At 38.1% G+C, this 23980-nt stretch overlaps 1 protein-coding gene across 5 annotated transcripts in view; it reads left to right on the top strand.

Moving 5' to 3' along the window:
- The window catches only part of Lar (tyrosine-protein phosphatase Lar), a 374983-nt gene that overhangs the window by 10347 nt on the left and 340656 nt on the right, over positions 1-23980 (top strand). The gene's annotated exons all lie outside the window — the stretch shown is intronic.

The raw sequence follows: 23980 nt of genomic DNA on the forward strand, positions 1-23980 counted from the left end.
TAATTATCGTCATCGAACGTCGACAACGAGGGAACGTTATCGAGGTACGTGAAAAAGGATGTTCCCGTCGTCACAAATCTATTGTAAATCAACGCGTTGCCCGACTTTGCAATAAAATTGTCAGAAGCATTATAATTTGTAGCGAATATGTAGCGAATTATTTACGTAATAAAAAAAAATGCGCGCGAAAAAAATTAACGTATTCAAATAAACAAGCCTTTGCGTTTTTACGCATTTTACGTATTCTCATGATGAATATTCCTGCAGAGTAATGTACTTTGAGATGTCGCCGTTCGCTGTACTTTGAAATCATCTCAATAAATTGCTGCCTTATTTATCAACATTTGACGCTGTTACGTGTCAAGCGGGATTGAATGGTATTATTTTAGAATACAAATATACTGACTTGAAGTATCTAATTTATACTGATGCAAACCATAACACTATAGAATACACGCTGTCGAATATACAATACGTGATGTACACACAATGTAAAACATACATAATACAAAGCTACGCGAAATAATGAAAAAGCTAATGCATTTTCATTATTATACATTTTACGAAATATGCATAATTTAATATCTTGCGTAGAATGCGAAAAATCATAACGTCAACTTTGATCAGTCGTCATTACTCGCAAAGTTAATTAAGCATGCTAATTCAGCATCGCGTTTGATTTCATCGTGAACCTTTTTTTTCCGTGATAAAGTGACTCGCTCACGCTCTCGTGCGTTTGGCAATTTAGGGACGCGAGTTATTTTTATTATTAGACTGGAAGTTCGGGAAGTTTCATGGTCGACCTTTTTATGTCGGCAGCACTGTGACCTATTGAGGCAGATTAAACTTCAACTTTTCACGTTGCTTAATATAAATAGAATCTTCCTTTAATTCCATTATCCGCGACTTTAGGATAACTGACTCGCCTTTAATAAAAAATTTGCTCGGAGCAGCTCATATTGAGAGGATTTGCGAAATATCACTAACTTTCGCTCTTACCTTATTACAAATATATCCTATATCGCAAAATTTCTCTTACTTACTGACACGTAGAAATGTCTTTTGTCTTGTTCAGTAATGAGACCTTTCGTATTCTCGGGAACGTGTACAGACTTTTGCCGAGTTCTGTCATATGGATCGCGTGAAAACGCACGCGAAAAAAGCTTTCGGTGAGCTTGCTCGCGCACGACATTCGCGGTATTTACGGGAAAATAGTGCGAGACGAAAGGAAATGGAAGGGATTGGCGGCATTTTACAAAGTGCCTGGCATTAAAGCACGCGCGCGTGTGCACCAGATCGAAAGTGCGAAAGGGAGACGTGGCGACTAGACGCGCGGGAAGCTCGTTTCGACATTTCGAAAGAGACGGAAGGAGGACTGTACTTCCCTCCGACATCCCTCCGCGTGCGCTCGCGCGCCTTCGTCCCTTCGTGTACAGTGCCAGTCAAGCCTGCATTGTTTGAGTTATCACAATGGCGGAACAAAACCTCAACCGGGGGATCGAACTCCACTCCAAAGCACTAGCGCTTTCTGTTGCTCTTCCCCTCGGCTGCCGAGGCGCCGCTACCGCCTTTCCCTCCTCACTCTCCCTTCGTATCATCCATGTTCACCAACTCGCCATGCTATCCTACGGTCCCGTCTGGCCTTCCTCTCAGGGTTGGGTCCGCAAACAACAAAACTACTCTCGGGCGTTGTGGCACGGCCGCGGTGGCGTGCATTTCATCTTTCCTTCGCTCGCGCTCGCGCTCTCTCTTTCTCTTATTCTATCTTTTTCTTTCCCGCATCTCTCTTTTCCTCTTCCGCCGCTATTCGCGGTAGAAGCTGCCGCTTTTCAAATTGTAAGTGCTAGCCGCGGAACAAAAGGCAAAGGTTGGCGGTGCAAAATGAGTCCATTGTATCGACACGAGCGCGCATATACGTCGATGATTTTCGAATTGCGATGCGAGCCTAGTATTTCTTGGCATGCCAGATAAATATTTATATTGTGGTGGATTGCTCAAATCTCGCAGAGATATTTAAAAAAAGATTTTCATTTAATTGAACGAGATATAAGAAAATTACGCATTGTAATATTTATTTCATCATTTAATCCATTTAATTATTTCCACGTGTAATAGCGCGATCAGGGAAAGCTAATATTAAATTTTATTCTTGTCTTACATTTTGTATAATATATTGTAATAAATGCATTATATATTCATAGGGGATTGATGTACCATCGAACGAGATTTGTTGATACATGATTAAATAACATTATTATTAATATAATTGATAGTGAGATTCTAATAACATCTCGAAAAACTTAAAATGGATTAACAACCATTTATCTTTATATAGATGCAAAGCATTAGAATCCCATTAGAACAATTGAACTACTGTTCTTAATGACAAAGTGTTATGATAAATTTATTAATATGCTGCTTATTCAGCTACATAATTTTGTTTTCGATTATATGATGATTTCGTTTCTTTCACTCTCTGATAATACGTTTATTTTTTTTAACCTCGCACTGCACGCGATAATCTTATATTTTCGAGATTTTACCGAGATAAATGTTATAATTACTAAAAATTTAATTATTGAACGGCATACATTTTTCGTTTTTATTTCCACGTACAATGATCTTTTATTATTATTATCGATTATCGTTTTATAAATTCAGCGTGTCAATTTTAATCTCTCTTCAAAACATTCGACAGAAACTGATTTCCTTTGTTGCATGCAAATATCGTATATCAACGGTTGCCGTTTAATGGTACATCAATTTTTCCCCGAGGGTATATACTATATTTAATATAGTATATTTTATAAAGTTGAAGACACACACAGGAATAAATTAATAATGGCTATCTTTAATCGTTATTATAAATCAAAATAATTAAATGTTAAAATGTCGACAAACTTTATTGTCAATTACATTATAGCTTAATACGATTAAAATAATTAAGAATGATACATTGTGATTTTTACCCGCTTGTTTGAATTAATTACTTTAATTATGTTCCTCTGACAGTTAACTAATAGAGGACTTGAAATAAGCATATAAATGAGAAAGGCATGCGCAATTGTAAAAATTGTGAAGTTGAGGACTATTGTACACGATGTGAAATCGAAGTTAACTGATCAGAAAAAAAACACAATCGAAAAGGGCTTGTCAGGTATATCGCAAACAATTTTCAATCGAGATTAAGCGTGTCACAATGCGTCCTTCGGATACGATATATATTTCTATTATATATAAATTCTCGTAAAGTGATACAGTTCCGATTTCTTCATCTAACTATCGCAAGAAGCGAAGATTCCTCTCATCTGTCTTCCATCGTTCGTGACTTTATTGCAACAAATTTCATTGATCTTGGCTACACTTCTAGCTTTTATAGATCTTTCCCTCTTTTCTTTCAATAATCTTCTCTTTCGTCACAACTCGTCATGTTTTTCTTACGGTCATCTTTTTTGCATTTTTTTTTTTATAGCCTCTGTTGTCCGCGTCCAACATTGGGAGTTTCAGCGAGTATCTTATATTATTTTCCTTTCTTTATTTTATACTTTTTATCTTTTTTCCTTATCCGCCGGTTCGGTGTCTTCGACGGCCACATCGACGCTACTTCGATCGCCCGTTTTTCTTAGGAAGAAACTGGATTTCCTTTCGCCACCTTTTCGTTCGATTTTCCGTTACTCTTTCATGCGTCGCTTTTCCGCCGCATGATACCGTCACTTTGAAATAGACTCTAAAAGATTTCTTGCGCCTTATATGCGATAAAATATTCTTGCGAAGATATCTTCATTTTATAGGAAAAAATTCTCCATTCATATATACTAGTATATAAAACATTTACTAATAATATATTTTCATATATTAAAATAGTCAATATATAATATTTATATTATACATATTTGTGGATTCTCAAATATAGCATTCAGGAACAAATCTTTTGCTAATCGCATACGTACGATCGCAGCATAGAGATTTGTACCTTAAACTCGGTCGCTAACTTGGAACGCAAGCATATTAATCTACGGATATGTAGAGCGTATGGGAATTAATTTCAAACAATTGGCTCGTACAAAGTTCGCGTAGAAGAGGCACGGGATGGTTCGTGGTTTATTTTCCAAACAAACTCGATTCAAGTTACCGATCAAGACAGTGCAATTGCCTCAATTACAGTAATTATAATACATTCGTTTTATTTTTATCCGGTAGTTTGAATCAGAACGAATCTCGTTCGAAAAATACGATATTTCTACTTAAAGCGAATTTTTTCATGCTGCTACGAACATTTTAGTGATCTTAGTTTGAAATTAAATTAAGGCTTTTTACGCGGTTCGCCTAATAATGCGGATAATAACGTGGTATAATTCAACGAACGCGAATCGATCTGGACGTAATCGACTGGGTTCTAAATTAGTGGCCAAATCTTCGAACGTCACGAATTTGCGGTGCACGTCCGCGACTAAATCTCGAAATCGATCCTACTTGGAGATTGCATCGCGGATAGAATTGCGCTCGCTTCTTGGCATGGAGGATCACTTGGATATGACTTGGTGCAATTTTCAAGGTGTAACCGTACAACGAGAATCTAACGGTGCAAGATATTTTATCGATGTCATTTGCCTGATAGTTACATTTGTAAATTAAAGATAGAAACATTTTTATAGAGAGACATTTTTTAACACATTATATATAACTATTTCTTTTGTTTAACTATTTTTATCGTAAAACAATATTTTCAACCATTTACTTTAAATCATATTGAAAATCTGATATTTTATAGAAATAATTTTCAATTATTAATTTAATTTCATTGAATGATATCCTTATTTTTTAACGTATACATATAGTAAATAAGAGCTACAATTATCGAAAATGTCATATACATCTTCAATTTCATACTACAGAAATGAGAAAAATATTTAATTTATTTATAACATATTATTCATATTAGTTATTTTTCAATAATATTCGGAGTATGCGATATTTGTTTTGAGGTATTCTCCGCGAGTTTGTTTGCATTTATTTTATGTATTTTAACTTACGGCATACGATTATGTTTGAGAGAGATAAAATTATGATTTTAATGAGTGCCGATTGTATTATTAAATTATAATCGATACCATTCTTTATCGAGTAAATTTAATTATTCGAAAATGTGGAGAAAATGTAACGATTTTGCTCCCATCGTATAATGATTATATGGTAAAATATTTCAGTATAGACTTAGCAAATTAAAAAATAATATATTTGTGACATATGAGCAGGTGAAAATTTAATTTTGAAAGCTATTAAATTATGCACTCTTATTCTTTCTGTACTCTGTATTTATTTAATGGAAATTCATAATCCGAAAATTATCAAACGATGAATTAATTTTTTATTCCTTAATAATCGTGCAATATATTCAGACTTTTGGAAAGAAATGAAAAATATTAGAATTATGTTCATTTTTCATGCATTTTTCTATACACAATAACAACGTTCAAATATCTGTAAAAGCTATTTTGTAATTGAATTAAATTAGTGAGAATATCGATAAAGATATAATTAATTGTACAAATATAATAATTATTTTATAAAAATTTGTGTTGTATGAAATTTATGCATCTAATATTATACTGGCGCTGCGTCTTCGCCAGATTTCCACTCATATTTGATCGCTTGAACCACTCGAGCTATATGATGGCTATTCATTCAGGAATATCGAAAAAACGCGCGCACTAATCAACACGACAATCGCCCGATTGCCCATTCGACATATCCAATACTCGACTATACAAGCGATGAACTTCGGCCGTTGACATATGTGACATACGCGATCGGACACTGAGTGGACATAATACAAGCACAAATTATGCACAGTAATTGCTATTGCATATATCATCATTTGAATGTTCTTACGAGTGTTCTTATTTGCGAATTAGAACGCGACTATTATATTTTCAATTATTGTCGCGAACAAAATTTGGAATGCAGAACAGAATTGTTAATTGCCAATTACATACAACAACAATGTAATTTATTCTTCCACTTTATAAATAGACCGATCATCCTCCGATGGTTTACTGCAACATATGGCTACCACGTACTCCAATGTATTTCATGGAATTGTCAATGTTGTAATATGATGAGAAAGCACCTGTGACCGCGTAGAGCTCAGCTGTACGTAATGCAACTTGTAATTTCAAAAGTCAAGCTCTACATCATCGACGATCGTCACGAACGGAAGCTCGAGATTATTCGAGAATTATTAATATACGTGGAGTTTTTTCGCATCACGTGCGGATAGTCGATCCGTCACCAATATCGAATTTATCATCATCATACGCATTTATTAACGTAATTTATCTCGCGACGGTAACGGCTTTCTCGTAAATCAACGCCGATTGGTTCGTTTGTTCATCGTGCCATTCATTTCACGCTATGTAAAATTCGCATTTCAACTACTTGAGGAACAATCTTAGAATGAACAATTTATCTTTAACGTTACTGTTCGCTATTAATTCTTAATAGATTTTTAATAATAAATAACATATTTTTTTTCGATCTATCGAAAATTATCTCTTACAAATTACTAGCAAGTCAAGATTAAATTGCGACTATATTACGATTAGTATTGTAATATTTTTCTTATAAATTAAGATAATGTAAAGGGAAAAGTAAGCAGATTAATCAATTTTAAAATAGTTCGCATTTATCGTTGAGACCTCACTCTCGATACCATCACTAAAAAACTATCGTGTATTATCGGGTACGATCTGCATAAGTAATCATGCTCAATACACTGTTTCATCCGTCATTCTCTTTGTTCCGTACCCTTCCCGATTCTATTTGCTATGCTCTTGTAACACCGGTAGGTAGAATGCGCAAAATGGAATTTGCTGGCGTTAAGTCCGAGTGCTTACGGTGCTTTATTTCTTTGCGCTCCCGTCCCGCCCTTTCTTCGCTTGCGCGCCGTACGATGAACGACTTCTCTTCGTTAGCCGCTGATTATTCGGCTCGTTACCATTGGCATTCCTTTCCCTTCTTTTTCGCCTTCTTTTTTGCCGAGATAAGGACGCGCGACTTGTGAAATTAGTAGTCGCCGTTTACAAGTTTTTTGGCGGGGATATATCGTACAAATTGAATTTACGCGAGCAGATGGATGCTATCCTTTAGTTTGTATGTCTCGGTGGCAGAGAAAATAATGCGAGAAAAGAAAACGGAAAAAGAAAAGAAATCAAATGTATCGTTTCATGAAGCACGTCTAAAAACAATATTTTCAATACGAAAGCGCGACATACATATGATCAAATTGAAGAACACGCAATTAATGAAAATATTGAATGATTTTTAAAAGCATTATATTTTACTATAAACAAAAATCCAATAGAGAGGATAATAACAGATTACTAAATTCTTGTAAAAAGATCGGATAAGAATAGAGAAAAAGACGGATGGCGACGTAGGACCAATGGGAAGAGCCCTACCCGTTGATCTTCTCGTATGTACACCCGATATATGGTCGATAACGAGCGACTCGGTGGACCGTGGATGCACTTGTACGCTTATATGGCCAAGACGACGCAGAGAAATTGGCGAAGGCAACGAGATGGGGGGGGGGGGGAGATGGAACGAAGGGAGATGGCGGAAAACGTGTAGGTTCTTCCTGTCTACTTGGATGGGAGGTAACGGGAGGTAAGTCTACTGCCGATAGAATAAAGTTGTCAGCCACGGCTCGAGACATCCCGTCCGAACCGCCTCGTAAATCTCTCGAAAGTTTCACCGACGAGGGACGTTTTTTCGGCACTTTTGCTTACGCGCTCACACACACACACACACACACACACACACATGCTCACATGCACATTTGCGCGCGCGAAACAACGCTTATCAAATATTCATACATCAGACTACATGTTCGACAACCTTCCTTCGATCTTGATGCACGTTATTGATGCACTTAAATGTAGATAGAGCGGCAGACTTTTACCGATGGCATTCAATTTTTCTCTGGAACGACAAGTTTTCAGCGAAGTAACAAATTTTATACACTGTTACATATGTATTTTCTGGATGAATGATCATAAATTATTTTAAAATGTTTTATTTAATTTTTACATCTCACAAATTATATGAATTCTAAGAAGTAGTCCGATATATTTTTTATATGTTTTATATTTACAACACTCGCTATCTCTTCTTCAATTATCGATTGCTTAAGCTTGCGCATTACACGTTCTTGTTAACACGTGGCAATCATTAACATGAAAATACGTTAACGAACAATGATTGTGTGTAACAAATACTAATTAAATTATTAATTAAATGATAATACTAACTATAATATTGCTTCATGTTGGATCGTCTATCTTTGATATCAAAAACGATTGTACTCTTTATACGTACGTCATTTATCACAATAAATCAAATCATCACGCAAATGTTGTGATGCAATTTATGATAACAATGTGCATTGTTGGCGTATATTACGATTTCACTATTTTGCATTGTTGCCAGCCTAAATCGCGGAGGATTTCTATTGCCGTATAAGGAATCGTCGTTTTGCGGACTAATGACCGCAGCCATTGCGGTCCACGATGTTTTACTTGACTTCCTAAGGAGAGTCCGTAAATCACGACTAAACGTTGCGATCCTCGACTGTTATATCGAATTTTCGCATAATACACACGAGACCGCGTGGCGCTAAATTTATACCGGTCTTTACAAATACTATGGTTTATGAAGTTCCTGCGTCGCGTGTTAATCGAAACAAAAAAATTGTTTTTGGCGTTATTCACAAGTGAAAGCTGTTGATCGTAGCTAACTGAAATAAAAACATTTACAATGTTTATTTTGCGAAATTAATCGACATCCCGTACAAGCATCGCGCGCGATAGTTGAATAATTATTAATTGTTACTGATATTCTCTTGCTACAGTATAGTAAATTCTATGGGCATTTAAATCCTGCCATCTAAATTCTATAGTAAAATAAGAAAAGATTTTCGATAAACACATTTTTTAGATTTAATTTACGTAATTGTCCAGATAGACGCAGAGAGTAATGATATTACTATTTAAAATACAACATTTGAAAATCTGCGCTTATCGCAACATATTTTTTTATCTCAAAAAATATCAGAAGAAATTGCAATCTCTTCGTGTTGGAAAGGTAACTTGTGAAACACTGATGCACCGTCAGGTTTTCTGGCTAATGTAAGAGCGACATAACTCCGGGGTTATCTCTTATTTGCTGCTCGCAACGTCAGGAAATACGTTTCTTTTCACGGATCTTACTCAACGGTATTAGGAAGAATTACACCGTTCTTGTCTCTAAAGAACTTTTAGATTATTCTATCCCGTGCTAAGAGACTCGGAAATGCTCATTTCATTCGAGCGTGAAAAGTTCTCTACTTTACGCTTAAATCTAGATATTAATCTTAAATTACGCGAAAACCACGTTCTTTGACATCTTACACGGATAATTCGGCGACCATGTCATACGAACTGAGGTGAAATCGTAATCGCGAGTGTGTATTTGCGTCGACGAAACTCTCGTACGAACCAGCGGATCCGAACATGTCCGCCAACGCCGGCGAACACGTTCGAGACACGTACCAAATGTCACCGCGGTAACGCCGCTGTTGAAGGGACGCAACATCGCACGGGCGGCTCTCTCATCCCTTCCTGCTCGGTCGAGTGGCGCGCCACGTGCGTCGTTAACGGCACTTTCTGAATGCGTCCCTATTTCAACGCACCCTCTTCACCGTGAAACAGACTACGAGGATACAGCCCATTTTCGAGCGAACTTGCATGCATTTTGCGCGCGCGCGCGCGCGCGCGCGTGTGTATATATATATATATAATTTAATAATGAACAAATTCAAGCAATTAGCAATTTATAAACGAGTTTGATCGTATAACTGAAAATAGGGCAAACTTGAATATTGATGTTTCGCTACTTTTATACGAGGGATGCATATCTTTGCATACTGTTAATTCACGATAGCAGTATTTCTTCTCGTTAATATTCTCTTTCACGGACGTATCAAAGTTTTTATAATATCTTCAGTTTGAAAAGTATATTATATTGTTGATGTATCCATTTATGCGGAACCAATTATGTACAAAATCGAGGTGTTATGTCAATTGTGCGATTGAAATTAATTATGCTCTGTAAAGAAGCACGAGTCAAATACGACTGTTGTCGACGGATGGCGCGAAGAAATCTTAACATTTATTGCCGGCGAGTACAGTAGTGCGCGGCGAGAAAAAACCGGCGGAATATTATTATACTGCATCATAGTCACTTGCAAGGCGCGGAGAAAAATGCTTTTGCATCTGCAGCTGACTAACGTTGGGATATAAGTAATGGTTGCGCGAATTTTCTGCGGGGTGATGTGTTACCAGTGTGTTTTCCACGAGCTAGCGATACGCCAGTTTCTTATTACCTGGGAAACCGCTGGCTTTTATCGCGAGCAAAAAATGCATATCAAAAGGGGAAACCGCGAGAGGGAATAGCACCGCTGGCGGCATAAAGGCCACATGGAACGTTAAAAACTCTTGCAATTGTTACTGCGCTGTCGACGAAAGAAACTGTTCGGAAATATTTGTTCGTCTATTTGAAACCGCTGTTACGAGTATTCCGTAGAATGATTTAACGATGATAATTACGAGAGAGAATTCTTTCGAGCACTCGGTAGATATCACGTTTTCGGAAGAGGCATCATATACGAATAAAATGAAATCAAATGGTATTATCTTGAATATTTTTCACAGCAAGTTGAGAAAAATCATAGTATTCTCAAGCTCAAATGGAAACTCTCACTTCGCGAGAGAAAGCTCCGGTACACAATGTTATTGGTGAAATTTCTGATATCACTAAAATGTTTAACACATTTATTATTTTACCATTATATTATTTTTTTTCCACGCGTAGTTAAATATTTTAAATAATTCTGAAGCGTAATTTGATCATATGAAGAAAAGAATTAGTTTTTATATATATGTGACTTTAAAAGAGTTTCGCATTTAATAATAAGAAGAACGCTGCTAAAGAAACACATGTGTTTATAATTTAACCTTTTATTTAACTAAATATCATATTAATAAATTAGTTGTCTTATATTTAATAAGATTTATTATGTATTATATGTGTATAAGTTGTGTTATGTACATATAAAGTTAAGATAAATTAGTCTAATAATAAGAACGGAGATGAAATTTCGCTTTATGTTAGCAAGAGATCGGCACGTTCGTTGGGAAGAATCGCCGGTCTTGTGTTTCGCTGGTCCAGTCGCGCGAGTTGAGACACACCGATTGCGACAATAAAAAGCTAGCCGTAACAGCAACGTCGCGTGGCATTCTGTCGAGAATAAACTCCATTCCATTATCATCCCCTAAATCACAACGGTAACGTTTTTGGAACGGTCGTAACTCGAGACTCTGATGTTTTTGGCCTCATTAGTAGCCGTCTCTTGGCTTGATGCGCTACATGGAGGAGGGTCCCGTTAGGCCAAGAGGGAGCTGAAGGACCTCGCCGTCGGGATGGTAGTCGGGGTCGGGGATGGCGAGGGAAGAGATGGCGGGAGAGCGAGAGTGGGAGGGAATGGAAGGAGCTAACAGTGGCTGCGATTAATATTCCCCGGTTCTACCGAGAGAGAACTCCGCGTCTCGTGTCTTCGTCCCCGTTCCCCGTGCCAAGCCTTCTCCCGTGTGTTTGCGCTTTGAGTCACAATCACCGACAACGTCGACGTCTACGTCATCGCTACATATCTTTTGAGCCCCGCGTTATGTGTAATATCACGCTGAATCGGAAGCACTTTGCGGCATGACAGCGATTAATTAACGTACACGTAGCTGTCGTTTCTCTCCCTTTCACCCTCGACGATTAGATGAGCTTCAATGCACTATAAAGGCATTTACAGGTCTATATCAAATACGACAGGATCGATTAAGATCGGATTAGGAAATGGTGTATATATATACTGTGAAACGCATAAAATATTCAACTATTTTAGGTAGCAGATTTTAGAAATTTTGGATGGCGCAGATCTTTCAAATTTTCTATAAATATGAGTTTCTTCTGGTATCAATTAATATTTCAAAAGACCTAACTGTCACAATACCTTAATATATACACGGATATCAAATTTAAAATGTAGAAAAGGGAGAAATAACGTTCAAGAAGAGAGAGTTGAACGTTAATATGATTATCCATTATTTATTCAGAGAACGAAAAGACTTTTATATCTTTGGTCGTCAATATTGATCCTATAGTTTCCATACAATATTAATTCGTGATATTTTAAGTAGAATATAAAAATATGTTTATCTCTATCTTTTTTTTTTTTTTTTTATCCGAATCTATATTACACCTTTTATCTATTCATCAAATGTATCTATTTTCGAACAATGGAAAACTCGAGATATATAAAAATAGTAAAAATGAATATTTTCTCGCGAATTCTCATTACGATTCAATGAAAATCCTCGCGGAATGTGGGAAGGGATCTATTTGCGAGATTATTTCATATCCGGCAAAGCCATTATAATGGTCCAGAGAGCTGGGGGAAAATTACAGAGAGTTAAAAGTGTCATTCGCGTACCGCTTTCCGGCTTCCGGCCATGAGATAATTAAGGATCGCAGTTAATTCCGCAAGTCTAGTCGCCAACGCGACCACGCGTAGGTGTACCAATGTGACGTTACATATGTGTGTATACATTCGTATACGCGTATATACATATTCCAACGTACATTGCTTTTACGAGAAACTCAAAACGTATTACGAAAATGATGCATTTATGGAGCTTGCGGATGCATGTTTCGTTACCTTAATCCATCCTGAAAAGAAATAAACTTACCTGGAGAAAATTTTTAATAATAATTTTGTTTTATTACGTCAAGTTTTGCGTCAAGAAGAAACTTAATTTAAAGGTAAACTTTTATTTTTTCTACAATCATTTTATATTAATGTATCGAGAGAGAGAAAGAGAGACTAAATATATAATATTTTATGATATAATTATTCCGTGTTATAATACACATAACGTATTTGTACATATATACACAAATTTTCCCAAAACGTTGACAGCGTGGTATTAAAATTATTATAAGAGGTTCAATGGCGCCATGGTTACGGAAACATTCGTTTTTACTATTATAGTTGCATAGAGAAATATTACGAAATCATTGATTACGAGAAGCATTACGGTTGCTCTCTTGATTCGGAGCAAATACCGGTAACTAAAGTGACGTAACATTTATTACCTGCCGCGGTTGTCGTTTGGCGAAACAGCGTTACGCAAAGCGCGTACGTTCGCCGCGAGATACGTGCGATGAATATGCGGCAAAATCTCCGGGGAGACCGCGTTGAGATGACAAGTTGCATTGTAAGAAAATCAACCGCGTTAGAGCGAAATATAAAGTTCTCTGGTGTCTCTTGACGGCGGTGATGCAAACTGGCTGGTTTTAAACTAGCGAGCATACTAATTAACCGCTTTCAACTTTTTTGGGAACGTTACAATTCAAGTTAATTAATAGCCGCGCGCTGCTTCACGATATCATTCCCCGCGTACGGACACTTTGCGAGCTTCTTCTCCGCGAGCGTTTAAGAAAGCCATAATCCGTACACGCTGGTTCGCTCTCGCAATTTACTGGAGCGCTCGCGTTTAACAAGGCAACGCGGCGAAGAAGAAGCCTACGGACCTCTAAATTACCGAGGATACTCGCGAGACGCAAGAATACGGAAGGGAAAGGGAAAACGAAGGAGAGAAAGAGAGAGATCCCGTTGCAGCGGGCGAATATTATGCAGGGCGCGACGGACTCTCGAGCGTATGAGAAATTAGGGTCTCGTTGCCGTAAGACCAACGGCGTCGCCGTTATAGTATGGCCGACGTGATAAAGCGGCGGCTTTTATTTACAATTTCTATAAAATATATATAGGTAGAATCGGGATGTAATGGAGGACGCGAGACTGAAAAGATGATTTAGTTGATAAGCGAGAAATAGGAACGAATCGTAATTCAAGAGCGCGAGCCCTGAATGATAAATGAAATCTACTTGTAAAATTCTGACAGTAATTTTTCTCTCTCTCTCTCTCTCTCTCTCTTGCCACTCGTACAAATATTGAAATTAAAATCAATTTGCTATTTACATATTTGTTTAATATTGATAAGAAATTGAGTACCTTGCAAGTTATTGTCAACCGTTGATTCGCGCGAATTTTTTTAAATACATAAACGCGAATGTTATGCGAAATTGCGAAATAAATATTCAGCGTACTGACGGAGAGAAAGAACCATGATGAGAATGAGAAATGAATTAAAGAAGATACGAGGCTAGCGATAGTAAAATGCGACGAAAGGAGCTTGACATCTTCCGCGGCGTAGCGTAAAATTCAGAATGCCAAAGGAAAGCCCGTCGTGAAAAGAGATTTTGCGCGGAGATTCGACTTTTACGGAAATGTGTTGAAGCCGGCGCACTCTTCTCTCTGTCTTAGATGAAAAGAAAAGGGATTGAGAGAAGGTGAATGAGAGCAAATGGTTGACGAATGATGGTCGAGAGACCGAATAACCGTGGCGAATAACCTGCGTAACCACATCAAAGCTGCTAGTCTCGCGGAGGGGAAAGAAAAAGAGTCTCGATTGGGCAAAGGGAGCATTAACGGCTAGAAGAAAGGGCGAGAAACGGGGAGAAAGGAAATGAAGGAACGTGGTGGCGAAACGCAGAACTCGGTGGAGCGGGATGGGATTGGATAGCGCGCGCGATTACGATACCGTAACCCACATTCCCGGCTGTCTAGTTTCGGTTCGCCGTACGGTTGTTGCACCCGGTAGAGTCGATAGCCAATTACCGCGAGCGTATACATCGATAGCGTATACGTATACATATGTGGTCGTGCGCGCGCGATAACTCGACGCGCGATACTCGTCCGAGATGGAATATAAGCAAGAGGATGCGTTCCCGCGCGCGTTCGTTTGCATAGAATTTGTGTACCGACGGCTTTACGAGGTTGTCGACGTCGTGTAAGTGCCATCCCTATTTTCATCTCCCTCTTCGCATTTCCTTTCTCCTCCTCGCGAACGGGGGTGAACGACGTTGCGGAGCCGCGCCTCCCGGCTCCCGCCTCCTGTGAGACGCGCTCGATGCAACTACGTTGGAACAATCGAGAATGCCGTTCGACGGGTATCAATCGATGCTGGAGGTAGGTAAGTTCAAGTCGTTGCGCAAGTCGAAATGTATCTCGTAGCGATGGTCGCTGCGAGACATAACGCTTGGAACGTGAGAAAGATATTTGGAAAGATTGCATCTTTTAATATATAATTAAATATTTATTTCTCTTCTGCAAAATATATATTATAAAAGGAGACAATATTTCTCTAAAGCGCAGAATCTTTTCTAAAAATTTTAATAATCAACTCTCTGCGACATTTGATTACGACATTATTCAATATTATTCTATTGCTTATGAACACTTGTAATTTCTATATTAAATATTTCGACACATTATTTATGTTATAATATCTTTTATACGTGTACATATAAATGAAAAAAGATTGAAATATTATGGAGTTTATCGATGTCGTGCATCCGTCGCGTCCGTTTACAATTATTCGCGTCAAGAGTTCGAAGAAGGGAAAAAATAATAATTCTTATAGTATTATCTTGCATACACTTTCGATGTAATTTGCGCACGCTAATGTGAGGTATAGCCAAACGACTTAATGCGCTGCTTTTGCCTCGCCAACCCACTAATCTAATTTCGAAATGGCACCTTAAGACGCGAATTAACGGTTCGGTGCAATAAAGCATGCGATGCAATTTCAAAGTGAATCGCTTTAACCTCAAAAGTAATTACAGTGATTACGAATAATTAAAATCAATGGCGCGATAAAGACACTATTGTACAAGAATCTTGGAATTGGTTGATACATAGTGATAAACAATATTTGCTAATAATAGAAAATCTTGTGAAAATATACGGTTTCACGTATATAATTCTAACATCGAAGATTAGTCAAGTCAGATAAAGACTATTATTCATCGTTAGGAATTTTCTAATAATATCGTAAAAAATAATTGTAAGAAGAGGGAATTTTCGAAAAATGCGTCAACCATAAAAATCTTGACGCGCACCTTTCGATTCGTGTAAGGGTGGCTGGCCCGATACATCGCTATATCGCGTCTTGATTTTATCCATTAATTTTGATCGACAACTTTACGTCACTCGAGACATCTACAATTGTGAACGGCACTTAAACCGGTACGCTATCGACACGCTTGGGAATTGGAACTGGTAGGGCAGCTGCTATTAAAGTATGCATGAGCACAGACTGTTTTGTATCAGTAGCTTCGTTGTGTGCGCACGCGGATGCCTCTTATACACGCTAGGCCATACCGTCACTGTATTAAAACTGCAATGTGTATACACTGTGCAGCTATCATAAGCTTAAAGATAGTGTCCGATGTCTTGCACCGCGCGCTGCTCGTTCCCCTTTGAATTCTTCGAAAATCAACGTAATCTAAAAACAAAGAAATCATGCTTTACCGAGAAAAATCCGCGTAAAAAAAAAAATACTAAAGGAAATTGAAAACTTCAACGTAACAAGATAGAAACAAAGCTATGATAAATTGAAGCTTATTTCAGAGATATCAAATATATGATAATAAAATCTATAGAAAAAAAGATTCATTTTATCTTTTTTTTTTTTGTGTATTACAAATATATCGTATTTTGTGAAAAAAAGGAATGTTATTTATTGTAAGAAAACAATATACATGTAATAGCATAACGATAATATAATTGCGAAAGTCTCATTATAAATAAGGCTGATGAACAATTTATTTTCAATTTTTTTTAGCAGCATTTGGTTATCCAAACATAAATTTTCTCTAAAGCAGATAAATAAAATTATGCTCCGCATGAAAATACCTTAAACTTTCGTTGATAATCGCGGCATTTTATTCCACGCGGCATGCCCTCGATGATTTTCTCTCCGGCTTAATCGTCCACGCGATTATTAAATGTAGCCGTAGTCTGCCGCGCCAAGATAGTACACGCGTAAGCTTGAGGCGCAAATCCCGCTATCTTGACTTTTCCAAAGTTTGCTCGCACCGATGATGAGGACGACGACGACGACGACAACTCGACGTGGAATAAAACAGCCGGATTGGACAAAATTTTCGTTTTCCTTGAAGTAGAATGTAACTTATCGAGGAAATCTATATTGAGAAAGGAGGAGGGCTATTTCGATGAAACTTTAGTCGCGCGACTTATCGTCAGGAAGGAAACGGGAAAAATCGGTTAGCGTCCGATAGGAAGAGAGATCTCTCTCGATGAGGTATTTTTTCACAGATTTCAGAAACTTTTTCTAACTGCTAAAACACCGCGGCGCGAATGATTCTCCAATGTACGATAACGCGAGAGGAACAGAGATCGCTTCTATCCTCGCTCGGAGGAGAAAAAAAGCGACAGCCGTGTGATAAAATCAGTTCGCGTAAATGAGGGAGGAAGTCGGAAGCATAACGCGGAAATGGGCGTTGAGATTCTTGGGAAGCGATATCAGATTAATGCTGATTAAACAAAGAAAATCTACGATATTGTTATTATTAAATAGTTTTAAAATAAAAAAATTTATTTTTCCAACAATATAACGAAAAACTTTTGTATTATTCAACATTAAAATAATACATAAATTCTGCATTAAATTTCAAGCTTGTGCAACGAGATCGAATACATGTGTGTGTGTGTGTGTGTGTCTGTGTGTTCGCTTGATATTTTAATACTGTATATAATTATCATAAAACGAACTTGTCATGAAATCAGCTTTGGTAATAATAATCGTACGCTATAAGTGCGTAATAAAAGTCCCGCTTCAATGAGCTGTCAGAGAAAGCATTATGTACATTGCAAACCGTAATGATATTTTGTAGATTGAATTTTATGGAAACGCGCGTTATATTAAATTGAAATTGCCAACTGACGCATCAAAGTTGTTTCGCTATTTCTTCGGCATTGTGCTCTTCCGGCTATAATTTGAACTTGCATCACTATTGTTGCGGGCAATGATTTATTTGACATCAACATTTGACAATTGTTACATTTTATTAAACGCCGACTTAATAAACTATTGTTATATTATTTTAGAATTAGTGTTTTTAAGCAAAGCTCGTTTTTTAATAGAAGAAGGAGGAGATAATCGTGAAATATATTTTTATATAAAAAAATGTATATTTACATATATTTTTATAACATATATATATATATATATATATATATATATATATATATATATATGTATATTATATAACATTGATTATGACCAATATAAATAAATGTCATTAAATCTTCTTATTATCGAGATCCATTGTTCGGGTAAGCGACATGCGATTTTCGATACTATTATCCGATTCCAAAATTATTTCGAAAGTCGGATTGAGTTTGGACAGGAAGTTGAAACTATCGAGACCCTGTCTCGTTTCGGCTTTCGACTCTTGAGCGCGATCGGATCCCATCGCGCGACTCGTGTATTCCGCGGCTGCTAAAACCCTCTCTCGACTCCATCTCCGACCTTTTCGTCCGCCATCCACCGGCTGCCGTCACCGTAACTCCCTGACAAGAAACCGGCCTTTAATGTACGAGTCGTGTTCGAACCGAAACCTGTTTGGAGTAGTTACGAGACGTACGTGGAACTTGGGTGTCTGATACCTATCGTTCCTGTGGTATTCCGCACGTACTAAGGGTACCAGGGCTCAGAGGCACACTGACCTCAGTGGTACGCCTTAGGCGTTACACCATCGAGTTGCCGCGTTCCTATGAGGGATGTACTCTAACTCGAGTGTCGCGACCGACGTTACCAAGATAATTGCGTTTCGCTGCCCTGAAGGCGGAACGACCGCATTCGATAAAACTTTTTCGGCCATTTCTGGGCTCCCTCGACTATTCTCTTCATTCCAGGCCGCTACCACTCCGTACGGTTCTCGTTATTCCATTCTCCCCGGTATGTGTCCGCGCGTCCGCTTCTCCATCTGTTTCTATTGCTTTCCCAACGCGTCGCAAACGGGAACGAAAATGGCACCGTGCAACTCCGTGAAAACTCCGAGTGTGGTTTCGTGGTGCTGCCGCTGCGCATTGCAATGCACCGAGCCCTCTGGCTGACGTTGGCTAAATAATGCGCACCTAGTCGCGTTAAGAGCTTCCGCGCCCAATTAACGCGTCAACTTTATTGCCCAGACTATTTTGCACCTTTTTTCGCCACTCACGGTGAGAATTATTTTACTTTGTAGTTTCTTCCAATAGAAATGTTTCTTTATAAAGCTCTAGCTTACCGGAGAATTTTATATTAAAGATTTAAAAATTCTATTGTACATAATATAATATTGCGCGCGATATTTTTATTAAGAAAAACTCGACGCGTTAAATTCTTTAAAGAAATCTTTCAAAGAATTCTTCGTAAAGAAAGAATTTTTTAACAAACTATTTTTCGATTATATTATCGACAATTATTTTATACATTATATATAAAGTAACGGAATATCAAATCTAATTAATACTTATGACGTCATCGTCTCTACATCACTCGATCACTTTCGTAAGACTATTTCCGAGAGAGCTTTAGTTTCGGCACATTTGACCGGATACCGAATATAGAGACGATGGAAGTCGAAGAGAAGGACTTGAGAAAGGCCAACGGAGTATTATTAACGGACGAACTTTATCGGTTACTCTCGCACTTTCGGAGTAAATATCGACGCGATGATATTGGTCGATGATAAACAACTGGCAGTTGGAGTTCTCAACTAGATATTGCCGATGTCTTACAGCTTCTGAGTTCTTAAGGATCATATCTTCCGGAAACGAATCATTGTAGAAAATAAATAAGATAGTACGCGCGTCGACAAGAGATTTAACTTTTCCCAGTAAATAAAATACTTATACCATTCGACATTAAAAGTAGTCATAAATATAATCCACGCTTTTCCTTCTCGCTTAGCGATGCGAAGACGTGATAAACGCGTCGGTTTAACGCGCTTCGACCGAACTTGTAATCACGGATGCTCTCGACAGGATCATACGTCAATGTCTCTTCACCGACGCTTAATGATTATTCAGATGGAAAGGATTTACCCTTCGGTGATTCCTGTCTTCGAGAGGAAGGAAGAGCGAAAGTAAATCGTGGCGATTAAATTCGCGTGAATAATCTCGATTAAATACGAGACGTGATGTTATTTTAATATTTTCAAATAATCTCTATTCACAAAAATACCATAAAGTTTCTGATGATTGTTATCACGATACGATATTATTTCACTATCGTTGTATGTTTCTTCTGTGTTTGTTGAAGATGCGGTGTCGCGTTTCATGAAGAAATCACTCTTATACAAGTTATTAGCGTTTCTCAAGTTGATACACACAAATTTTCCCTCTTTCTCTACTGTCTCTTTTTCTTTGCCCCCCCCCCCCCCTCTCTGTGTCTGTCTTTCTTTCTCTTTCTACCTGTGCCTGTTCTTTTCTTCCTTTTCTTACTAACATACTTTACTACATGATACGCCCTTCGTCTCGAGTAAGGGAAGTTGAGACTACTCGCGCAAAATGAGAAGCTAAGGCATTCCTTATTTACCCGCTGGAATTAAAACGGCACGCACGCATACATAGGTATATGCATACATATACCTGTACGGCATACACCCTGTGTGGAGTGTAATTATGTAATACAGTACCTATCAGTTGGAACACATCGTGCTTTTGCGTTATTTTAAGATAACGCCTTAGGTAAGTCTCGCGTTACTTTACGCGCGCACCATCGTCGTTAATGCATTTCTCTTCAATTATTTTCAAGCTGTTTCATTAGAATCCTCGAGTGCATAATGTCGCTGCGTCTCGGGCAAAATGAAAAATGCATATAATACATCTGTCGTTGTTATATGTTTTTCTTGTTTATCTTTGTTATTATTTATACAATATAAATAAAAAAGATATTTTGCAAAAAGACTTTTCAGAAACATCTTAGAATTTCGTCGTTTAAATAATATATCAATCTTAAGCTATTCTTTAAATGCAAGATATATCGCAGAGGAACACTATATCTAGACAATCAATGTCCTTTAAATGCAAATCGGCACATATCGAAATGTGACGTTATTTGACGTCCCCTATACAGTAGGTTATTGGACGAGAGCGTATACGGGTTCTGTCGGGTTGACGGTATTTATCTGATGTAGAGACACGTACATGCGTATAGAGAAAGAAAGAGAGAGAGAGAGAGAGAGAGAGGAAAATTCGGTACGTCGAAGCGCGGCAGTTGAATTAAACTACGGGTATTCCGGGTTGAAAATGTCTCAGGATTGGCAATGCTTTCCGCAACAGCAACCGATGCGGCCGTAAATGCACGCGTATGTAAACAAGGGATTCACAAAAGCTCGGTTGTATCCGGCCATGCGCGTATTCTGGCGCATTTCTCGAAAATGGGTCGGTCGGTCCCCAACGCGCGCGCGCACCTCCGCTTCGATGAACGCCGACGACAAACATTGAAGATAGAAATTCTACGTATTCCCGGTTATCACGCGCCAACGACGACGACGATTCTGGCTCTCATGGTATCGAAATAGTATTTCGGGAAAGTTGTACGGTGTGTCTCGTTGAAATTCCAGTGAGCGTAGTTTACACGATATTCTTCGCATGCGTATGTGTTGCACTATCGCTAGACGCTAGTTACATGCACTTTTTTTTTTAAATCAAGATTTCATTTCATCCGCAATTAAGTGAATAGGATATTTACTCGAGCATACATTTTCTCCCGTTTTTATAAGCGATTTTTCAATTTTTTTTTTTTAAATTATTAGGTTTTCCAAGAATTAATTGCAAATATCATTCGTAGTTGCTTCTCTAGTATAGGTAAATCGGAAATGAAGTCGAACGAGTATCGTGAAGCTTGGCTAAGTTGATTTAAAAAATTGCCGAAACGCGCATCGATTGATCATATTATTCGATCACATCACATTCGTCAGCGGAATAGTGGGATAGAAAATAACCAGAGTTCCAGTCCGTAGCAACGCGATGTAACAGATACGCTACGCTCGAATCCACTTTGACTGAAACTCTTCCGATCTGTCGTTTCCATTTTGTCTATTCAGCGGTGCGAGCGATTCGAATCGCATAATTTGCTTTGAAATCGTACCTCTCTACGTAATCGTCTATGTCTTTGTCAAAGAGAAAATTGAGTGGGCTTTTAAAGAGTTTAACTAACGAGAGTTCTGAAAAGTAAGCAAGCTTTTCTTAAAGCACCAACGGAAAATTTACATTGAGATTGATCCCGTCAAAGAAATCACCCTTTTCAATCTAATCCGAAGAAATTTTGACGAGCGAGCGTTAAATCGAGACGAAATTTCGTAAATCAAAGGAAAATTGAAAAAAAAAATCTCTTCAACTTTCTATCTTTCTATGTTCGGCTATGAGAGAATAGATGTTACGCTCTGAAAAATCGATAAATTTTCGCAGAATGTTTAAAGCCCTTATCTAAATCTTTTTTCGCGCAATTATTCAACACGACAATTTTCGATTTTACTTGACGATGACGTTAGGAAAGAAATCAACAAGAAAAAAATAAACAAGAATATTAAAAATATACATTGTTGCCTTTGTTGCAATAGTAAATTCGTTTCTTTTTGTCCGTGTGTGAATTTTAAACTGTGATATTTGCTATATCATTATATAATTATATTTTAGTGCAGAGATATGATTTCACCAGGAATTTTACAGCAACAATTATAAATATTCGTTCAAGTGGACGCGATACGATTATCGGCCTGTGTTTAGTGTGATGCTGGCATTGTTTGCCATAAACCTATGGCAACTGATGATACATTATCGATCTAATGTTTACGGTATATTGTATACATGCTGTAATTTTAACCGTTTATCAATGCGTTACGATAGATAAGCGTTTGGACGTGGGCACATCGTGTTGGACTAATTTCATAAAATTAATAAAACTATATAAGATATATGAAAATATGAATATTTTACTAAAATAACCGTGAGAAAATTATTTTCTCCAACGAAATATTATATTCACAAGAGACACTTGGCGTTTCGCCTATTTATTATAGATCGGTCTTCGTATCGGCGCTTCTTTGAACGTAACGCGCGCATATTGTCAAACAAAATGACATTTGTCCGACTTTCTTTTGCGGATTATAGGAAAGATATTACAACGAAGAGACTATATGTGGAATATCGTTGCATGACGGTGGTTAGTCCGTGGAATTTCTGTGGATTAAACCGAGCACGGTAAAGAAGAAAGGAGTAGAGCGCGCACCAGCATTATATCGGGAATATTTCGCCATGACTTCATCCAACCGTATCGGTTTCCCCTCCCCATTGTTATACCCCTGCGAGTTTCCCGATACTTGGCGTTATATTAAATTATTATACTTTATACACACCCTCTTGCCGGGGCGGTGGGCGGTGGGGTGGTGATAGCGCATTGCGATGATCCTGTTGCAATACTCTCCGACAGGCGCGCGGAGTATTACGCATGGCCTCGCGGAAAGTTGCTTTCGGAAATTGGGTGATAAATTGGGAAATCGATATATGCGCCCGCGAGTTGTTAAGCGTGATGCTTTACGCGTCGCGCGTAATCACCATATGCCGCTGCCATTAACGAGACTGGTTATACAATCGGACTTGGTTATTAATTACTCGCGAGAATCTCGCGATGAGGCGTTTACAGATCATCGCAGGCGAAGAAAAATGTTTATTCGGAAAGTGGTTACACGACGTCATAATCATCGGGGGCGGGCGGGTGGTAGAGCGCGAGCTGGCTTAACTGTTGACCGAGCTAGTACGTTAATTTGGGTCGATTATCGTTCCCGTGACTGGACAATAATTAAACCGGCTCTCTGTGAAGTGCCTGCGGTTTTGCTCGCATGCTAACCTAAATTCATAGGATATATTTACGTCCGCATACTCACGTGCACACGCCGCCGGTGGTGCACTGCCTCCACC

This window comes from Polyergus mexicanus, unplaced genomic scaffold (assembly GCF_030449975.1).
Source record: "Polyergus mexicanus isolate NDT 795.1 unplaced genomic scaffold, iyPolMexi1.0 SCAF_11, whole genome shotgun sequence".
NCBI classification, from domain to species: domain Eukaryota; kingdom Metazoa; phylum Arthropoda; class Insecta; order Hymenoptera; family Formicidae; genus Polyergus; species Polyergus mexicanus.